Source organism: Nelumbo lutea, chromosome 4 (genome assembly GCF_056320005.1).
Source record: "Nelumbo lutea isolate HS-2025 chromosome 4, American lotus-T2T, whole genome shotgun sequence".
Classification (NCBI taxonomy): Eukaryota; Viridiplantae; Streptophyta; class Magnoliopsida; order Proteales; family Nelumbonaceae; genus Nelumbo; species Nelumbo lutea.
Genome location: NC_142687.1, coordinates 59404054 through 59410626, shown reverse-complemented (window position 1 = coordinate 59410626; position 6573 = coordinate 59404054).

Here is a 6573-nt window from a genome sequence, read left to right as displayed (position 1 = left end):
TGCCACATTGTCTACTTAACAGTTTACTGATTGGTTTGCATATTTGCTTCACAGTGCAGTTTCTTCATTGTAGCATTTGCTTCAATGCTCATATGTATAGGAGTGCAAATGATAATAGTGTAAAGCCCACGTACACCTGATTATGCTCTCAATTCATTTGTTCTCATACTTTTGCACTCCCATAAATGAAATTGTTGTGCAAAATAAGCCAACCCATAGTTATTTAGGTTTGTTATTTCTGATGTTGCTTTGAATCGGCCTTGATATCCATGGTATTTTATGGCATTCCTTTCCTTGGGGGGGGGGGGGTTGGAAATTTGCAATGAAGGTCCCCTCATTTGCTGTTGCTATGAATTTCAATACTCTCGAACCGAAGTCTCTTGCGGAACAATACATTTCTGTCTGCCTGCCTGTGCCTAGGATGGGAGTGGGACGGGAAGGATGGGAGTGGGACGGGAAGGGAGATGTGTCCTCGTCTATAAGATGCCCTTGTCCTTGTATATATCTTAGAGCTAAATGCTTTAGTCCATTAGGCCCGAGTACTGGGATGGGCTGGCTCTATGGCCTGAAGGCCCTGAACTACCAATTCCATTCCAAAATTATAGCCCAACCAAGGCTAAAGGAGACCTATACTCGAGCAGGGCCTGGAATTACTTCTGCTGCCCAACCATATTTACTTCAAAACCCCTCCCCTCCAGACATCATAACCCATTTGGCCGGACTGCCTTTTCTTTGACCAGATTACCTACATGTAAATTCAAAAACCCAGTCTGGGCCCAGCTCAAACAACCACCTTTCACAGACTGAATGGAAGTCGGGCTATGTGCAGGAGAAAAATGTGCAACATATCCAGACACGTCCTTATTCGTTGAACAGCCCCAAGCGCAGTAGATCCGGGCTCCCGTGTTTGTCAGCCCAGAAAAACGGGTAACAAGTACTGGGCAACGTAGCACATGGTCAGGGTCACAAAAGATCCAAAATCCAGACTCCCGTGTTTGTCAGCCCAGTTGTTTAGTGAAGTCTAATAAACCCAGGAGGGGGTGGGTGGGTTTCTGGGGCCTTAGAACCCTAATGGCCCTTACATGTTCTGTTTGTATTGATTATGGAAATTTCAGTGGTCATTTTTTTTATTGTTTTTTGATTTATTGCCAGTGATATATTCATATGTAAAATTAAAACAGAGAAAATCAATAAATGATAAGTATTTAATCCAAGGTTCAAAGTATCGTTACGTATCGGCCCGTATTGGTCAATATGTATTGTTTCGGGACCCTTCTGATATGTCCCTATAGTGGGTGTATCGGGGGTCTGACCGGTTCAGGGGATGGAGGGGTCCTAGACTGGCTCTCCTGAACCAGTTTTGAAAAAAAAAAGTAAAAGACAAGTACTGAAACGCCTGATACGCTGATAGGGGCATATCGGGCGTATCGATATTTTGAACCTTCATTTAATCTATTGGAGGGTTGAAAACCAATATGTATTGGTCACTGATATTTTGAGTAGGGATGTAAATGGATCGAATTCAAATCAAATAATATGTGAATTCAAATCTGATGAGAAAATTTGATATCTAAATCCGATTTGATATCCAACATGTATTGAAAATGTTAGAATGTTCAATTTGATTTAAATTTAATTGATTAATTATTTATATAATTAATAGATATATAAAATAAATATTTTATTTATATAAAATATTTAAATATCTTATATATTATATATGAAAATTAAATAACCGGTTGAATTTGGATATTTATTGAACTGAATCAGGCCATATCCAAATTCAATTTGATTACTTAAATGGTATGAATAGGATATTCGAATTTGATTCGGTTGTGTCGCATTTTAAATTCGAAATAGGATATTCTAATATCATTGGCATCCCTAATTTTGAGCATTGGTTGAAAATTTAAAATAGGTATAACATAAAACACACGTGTGAGATTGATCATTTCCACTCTACCTGTTGGCTACCTGCCCTTACCTTCTATGAGTGGTACGGTACTAGGCTAAACCCAAACTTCCCAACCCGTCTCAAGACTTCATACACATCTTAGACAAAGGATATTATGAAGGGTAAAGGACTTAAATATAACTTGAATTTTTTTAAATTGACTTAAATATACCCAGAGTTTTTCAAAAAATATTTAAAATACCTTATAACCCTTTTATCCTTTATTTTCTTTCAAATTTTCAAAATCTACCCTAAGATTTTCAAAGTAATGTGAGTGGTGGTCTCTCTCGTTCTGCCATCATATTCATTTATCAAACCATACAAATAATACAATTATTCATTAATGTTCACTAAATAGTACTTGGGTGGAAGCTTCTCCTCCCATTCCCATTTTGGATGCCATGGACTCTTGTGTCTTTCTTTACTCCCTTACTCTCTCTGAAGATTCACCTAGCAAATCTATCGCTAAAATCACTGTAATGAGAGTGGTCTATTGTGACATATGCTCAACATATTTTTTAGATAGAGCTACTTCTTACAAGGTAATAAAATTTGACACAATAAATACATTCAAGATTCTTCAAATTTTCCTGCGTGGACTTAAGATTTTAGTAGGTTTAAACCACCTAAACAGATGTAAAAGTTCACATGGACCAAGGTTCAAAGTATCAAAAACGTTAAGCATATGGAAAGACAAATTTAAGAGATGTATTGGGATATGCCTTGGATACACATGGATATGGACGAAAATTAGGATACACATGAAAACACTACAGATACTCCAATAAATCATAAATATACATCAATAACATTAAATATAGGCCCTAAATGAGCTATATATACATAAAAATCACATCCTTTACTGATTTTTATAAAAATATAACATAATCAAACACACGAAAACATAAAGGTATTCTCTAATAAGATTATAACTACAAAGTATAAGCTTAATAATTATTTAATGAAACATTTTCTAAATTTTTTAAACAATTATTTTATTTTTTATTAAAAAATTAGAACAAAAATTAAAAAATAAAATGTAACAAAAAATAATTTCATGGATGTGATAGATCATCCATAGATTTAAAACATGCTAAATATTATGGTTAAATCGCACAAAAAATTAGAAAAAATAAATATTACAAAAAAATAAATATTTAACAATAAATTTCAATAGATATATGAATTAAAAGTTGGAAAATTTTATTTTAAAATTACAAAAAGTTTAAAAATAAATATTTTTTCATACTGAAAATTAAAAATATAAATACTTTTTTATTCAAAAAATTACAAAAAATAAAAGATGAATATTTTTGAAATTTCAATAGATTTATGGATATGGTAGATCACCCATTGATCTATGACAATTATTCTTCATGGGCACATTACACCAAAAATATAAAATTTTATTTTTTGTTATATTATATTCTTTCTAAATTTTCTTCAAAACATTAAATAGTTCTATTTAAAGCACAAAATATATAGGATTTTAAACAGAATGAGAACATACATACATACATACATACATACATAAAGGGATGCTTTTTAAAGATTTTACAATCCAAGAATGTGTAGAGATGATTTGGTGAGTTTGGGAGAGAGTTGGAAGCCTTTTTTCTCAAAAAAATTTAATTTGTTTTTTGTCTATAGGAAATTGTATTGTATCAGTCGATACACCCCGATATAGCTACAATACAGTCCCGATACACCCCAATATGCTGCAATACAGGTCCGGTACACTCGATATACCCTGATATGGGGCCGGCATGATGAAAAGACATGATACAAATGATTTTGTAGCATTTCTCGTGCCGATCCCTTAAAGATACGATACATATCGGCTGATACGTTGCAAAATTTTGAACCTTGACATGGGCTGTAAGTTCAATGCAAATTCACCAACCACCTCAAAGAGGCTCTCCTTCTTGGTCAACAGAACTACCGATCGATTTGGTGCTTATAGTTTAGAAATCCCATCTGTTGATGGATTTGAATGCGCAGACAGTCCATCCATAGAATCAGTTTGCCAAGCAAGCTTGGTTGGGAGTTCATCTTCTTCATGCAATGTTCCTGTTTTAAGAAGGAGATCTGAAATGGCAATTGAGTCCAGGCAAGTCGATCTTTGCATTTACAGATTAGGTGCATTAAATTACAAACCATGCAATTTCTTCTTTCACCTCACTTCTCCTTTTGTTCTCTTTCATGCTTAGAAGGGAATAATAGGATTTTAAAAATTTTAAATGAATTGTTTCATTTATGGGGGTATGTTTATCTCCAGTGGGGTCAGCCCACAAGGTATATTTAAGTCTATTTCAAAAACTTAAGGTATGTTTAAGTCAATTTATGAAAATTCAGGATATGTTCAAGTCTTTTATTATGTGTTGAATTTAATAATGTTTTGAATCTTAACTGAAGGACAATTGATGGTTCATGTGTTTTCTACATGTTTCAATCAGATAGTTGAAAATTTTGATATTTTTTTATGGTACTTTTTGCTTGTTTATTATTTACGTATAATAGGAAATAAGAGGAAATTAGATGCGGAGTTCTGAGCCCAACATACCCCACCCTCAAATGTGGAGAGGGTAGGGTCGGGGGTTGCATTTTTATGTGCAGGGATTTGGATTTTGAAAGTACAATCCATTGTGGGTTTGGGGGAAGGTATGGGTTAAGAGGTTTGGAAAGTGAAGAGGGTCTAGAATTTACAAAACCCAGCCCATTGCCACTCCTAGGGTGAAGTTTAATTTTGTAGAAAGTGATTCTCACATGTTACCATTGATGTTCACAATTACTTGCTCAAGGGAGTAACTCATATGTGACGTGAAAAGTCAAACTCTCACCAATTTGTATTTATCAACCCAAAACGTTTCAGGTAAGAATATCAATGGTACCAGACACATCCTTTGTTTTCAATGGCTGCTAGGGCATAGAAATGAACGTTTGTCATGTTCATACTTCTGTCTCATCCTGGAGATTGCTTATTGTAACCGCAAAATCTCAGGCTGACACCTGAAAAGCATGAGAGTATTGTATGAAAGTAGCCATATTATGAAAAACAAAAGTCTTGTTTAGTAAAGGGTTTGGCTATGATAAAGGCAAAACTAGTAACCAATCAACTGCTACTAGAGCTGTAAAGTGGGTTGGGCTGCTCATGGCTGGCATGGCCCAGCATGACACAGGTTGTGTCAGGCTCGGCCCAAACCCCCGTGCCATGTTGGGCTTGGGTTTTGAGGCCCATGGGCTAGCATGACACAATACAAACAAATTGGACGAGTTGGCACGACCTAAGCACGATATAGCTCAAATGGTATGTCAGGGTTTTACATAAATACCCCCAAGGGCTATTTTTTTTGCTTTTGGGGGGTTTTACTTAAATGCCACCTCAACAACTATATAACAAATAGTTTGGAAGGCATCTTGGTAAAGTGACAAATACCTTTGTGAAAGACCAAAATATCCCACCTCCATTCTCATTACATCAATTTTCTTACTCTCACATACTCATGATTTCTTAGTTTCTTACTCCCTAGTCCCTAATTCTTAGCTTTATTCAAGATTCAACAAGAAGGCTTACTCAACTGTCTCAAATTAGTAGTTTGGGAAGCTTATTAGATTCATCAGTTGAAATCAAGTTAGGATACTAGACTGACAGATTGGGTAAGTGATAATTAATTTTCAATTTTTAGGATTTTAATATTTAAAAAATTATTAAAATGTTTGTCTCCTCTCAAAATCCCTTTTCCTATAGCTTTGGTTACGATGACATCCAAGCAGAGTCTGCTAACACCAATGCTGGTTTAGTGCTATTGTTGTTGATGAAGCCACTACTATAGTGTTAGGGATGGCAAGAGAAATACTAGTGAAGTCTAGACCATGTTTAATATAGAAGTTGAGGAAAAGGGAAATATAACAGTTTAAAAAAATGTAGAAGTGATTTTAGTTACAGTGGCAAATGTGGCACTAGTCATTTGGCTAGACACATGGTCAGTCATTTGAGAAAAAAATAGTGATGAAAATCAAACACAAAGTTGGTGTATTTTTTTTTTTGGTACTTTTCAATATTCATAAGAAACAACGAGGCAAGAACTAGCAAAATATATTGTACATATTGAATAACCCTTTTCATTAACTAAAGACCATAAGCTTGAAAAACTTTTACAACAATATGTAAATCCACAATTTAAAAATGTTTATCAAAATACCATTAGAGTAGTTGCTTTAAAATTTTTTGATTTATATAAATAAAATTTAATTTCTACTTTGTCAAAATCTTAATTCTAAAATCGCACTTACATCAGATACTTGGAATTTCAAATATAGTATTAGTTATATTTGTGTCACCGGCATTTTATTGATAATTCATGGCTTTTATAAAAAAGAATTTTAAGTTTTATAATACTTGAATTAGGGGTGTCAATAGTATTTGAAAATCCAATTACAAAATTAAGATTCGATATAACTGAATCGAATTTGTATAATTCGAATATCGTAACCAGTTGAATTTGGATCGGATCTGATTCGATTCGATAAATATCTGAATTTGACCGATTATTTAATTCTTATATAATATATAAAATATTTAAATTTTTTATATAATATATATATATGGTAATTAAATT